The sequence below is a fragment of the Schistocerca cancellata genome, chromosome 1, assembly GCF_023864275.1.
Source record: "Schistocerca cancellata isolate TAMUIC-IGC-003103 chromosome 1, iqSchCanc2.1, whole genome shotgun sequence".
Taxonomy (NCBI): domain Eukaryota; kingdom Metazoa; phylum Arthropoda; class Insecta; order Orthoptera; family Acrididae; genus Schistocerca; species Schistocerca cancellata.
The window spans coordinates 382,108,478-382,110,973 of NC_064626.1; the positions used below are offsets into that span (position 1 = coordinate 382,108,478).

The 2,496-nt window shown below is 39.3% G+C and overlaps 1 pseudogene; it reads right to left on the bottom strand.

Annotated features, from left to right (window-relative positions):
* Nucleotides 1-329: 329 nt before the first annotated feature.
* Nucleotides 330-447, bottom strand: LOC126099117 (5S ribosomal RNA; annotated as a pseudogene).
* Nucleotides 448-2,496: the final 2,049 nt, after the last annotated feature.

Sequence of the window (2,496 nt, forward strand, 5' to 3'; positions counted from 1 at the left end):
GCCTCAAGAACTAAATTTTACAGGATGTATGCAAAACTTACTACCCAATCAATATTCCATATCTAGGTTACTTGATATCTATGTAGTAAGCACAATTCATTAGGATATGCAATATACAGAAAAGCATTCCGTCTTCAGGCCACAGGTGGCCCATCAGGACCATCCGACCGCCGTGTCATCCTCTAGTGAGGATGCGGATAGGAGGTGCGTGTGTGTGGTCAGCACACCGCTCTCCCGTTCGTTATGATGATTTTCTTTGACCGGAACCGCTACTATTCGGTCGAGTAGCTCCTCAATTGGCATCACGAGGCTGAGTGCACCCCGAAAAATGGCAACAGCTCATGGCGGCCCGGATGGTCACCCATCCAAGTGCTGGCCATGCCCGACAGCTCTTAACTTCGGTGATCTGAGGGGAACCGGTGTATTCATTGTGGCAAAACCGTTGCCATGGAATATACATACTGTTATATAATTAATACATATATGAATCAAAATGTTTTAAGTCAAGGGTTTTAAATTAAATCCTTCTTATGATAAAATCTAAGTTATACAATGAGTCATTCACAAAAGTATTCTTATTCATAGAGACTGCTGATAATGTTAGATCGTCATGGAAAATTAAAAATAAGAAACAGCAAAAATACCTGAATTATTGAGGAAATGATGTTGGACAAGTGGCGTTGTGCTACAGCCAATAATGTTTGAGATAGTCACAATTCCTGAAGTGTACATCTTTTTCACCTCATAATTACACACTTTTTTCTTCTTTGACTGACAACTTTGGGTTAATAGAGATGTAGCTGCACACCTACATTGTATCAAGCTCATGTTCTTTGTGTACAACAGCTCTACCATGTAAAAAAATTCGTCATAGTTCATGCTGAAAGAGGCGTAGTTGTGTGCAATTATACTGCAGCCATGTTCTGGGATTATCTCGTGAATGCGCACACCTCATTTTTTTCTACAGCTAGATATGGGCTGTATGAGGAGATGACAGTGATAAATTCGGATATACCAATTCTGCTCTGTTCCATGAAGGACCACATACATATTGACCCCAGGACGCCTGCAAAACCTACATCATGCCAAGGAAATAGCATAATTGCTGGTGAACATAGTTATAATGAAACAAATCTAAGTTAAACAGTTCTGTCATGCTTGAAAATGTAGTTTAGCAGAATCTAAAGCAATCTGTTCTAGAAATGTCTAATAATTTTTTGGTTAACTGAAAAATGGGGGTCTACTGAAGAACGGGTCACAACTGTGTCGGCTTAGACCAATGACATCAGAATTTGCCAGAGACCATTTATTACACAGATGTAACATCTGAGAGGAGTGTTCAGAAGCAAAGGAATACAGGACAGAAAAAATATGGTAGACGTATATCAAGGCTAGTAATATTTCGACTTTAATGTTAAGGACATCGCTTGTTTGTGTCCTAGCACTTTTGGGGAAAATAAAGGAGGAAAAAAAAGGTATGGAGGTAGCAGTAGCATAGAGTACCTCACGCGATATATATTGAGTTGTATCTCGAACTTCAGTCGAGCTGTATAGGTTAACTGCATTACAGGATATAAATTTAATTACATCGATTTCTTTGTTTTCGTTAGCATTAGTATCCTGCTGTTCTGTTGAACTATATGGGTCAGCTGAAGTATGGGATACAAATTTTGCATCTGTTGTTTCTTTCGCCTCTGCTACCACTAATAGTCTGTTCTTACGCAGATAGTAGTACTACCAATGGCAGAAGGATCTACGCTCGTAATATTTGTATCCCATATTTCAGTTGGCCCATCTCTTGAAGTACGCGAAGGCGAAAGAAGATGCTGTACATAAAGTTAGTATTTCGTACTTGAGCATGAGGTACAATTTTTTTGCCTAGGATGCTAATAGTATCGACTGAAAGTTATAGTCTTGCTTGCTACGACAAGAAAACCAACAGCAGTGCAATTTGTATCCCATTCTTTAGTTGAGCTATATAGGTCAACTGAAGAATAGAATAGTAGTACTAGCGAATGGGAAATAACGACGTTTATAACATATGTATTTTGTACTTTAATTGACCTATGTATGTCAATTGAAGAATAGGATACTTGTGTCCTATTCTTTACTTGAGCTAAATAGGTTAACTGCACAATAGAAGAGTAGTACTAGCGAATTGGAAATAACGACATTTATAACATGTGTATTCTGTACTTTAATTGACCTATGTGTGTAGGTTGGAACTTGAATAGTGGCAACACTGCTGTGGAGACACTATGCAATGGAATCTACTATTGTCACTGATAACACATGTTTTTGACATACCTACTTTACCTCCGAGCAAATGGACTCACCCGTCCCACGCCACCGGCGTGCGCACAATTGAAGGAAACTCAGTCACTTGTGAGCGAGCGGTCTAACATAATGGTGTCACTATGTTTTCGAAACAGGAACAATGGAGTTGGGTCAAGATTGAATGTGCACAACAATGTCATCAAGGTCTTCGAGAGGCAT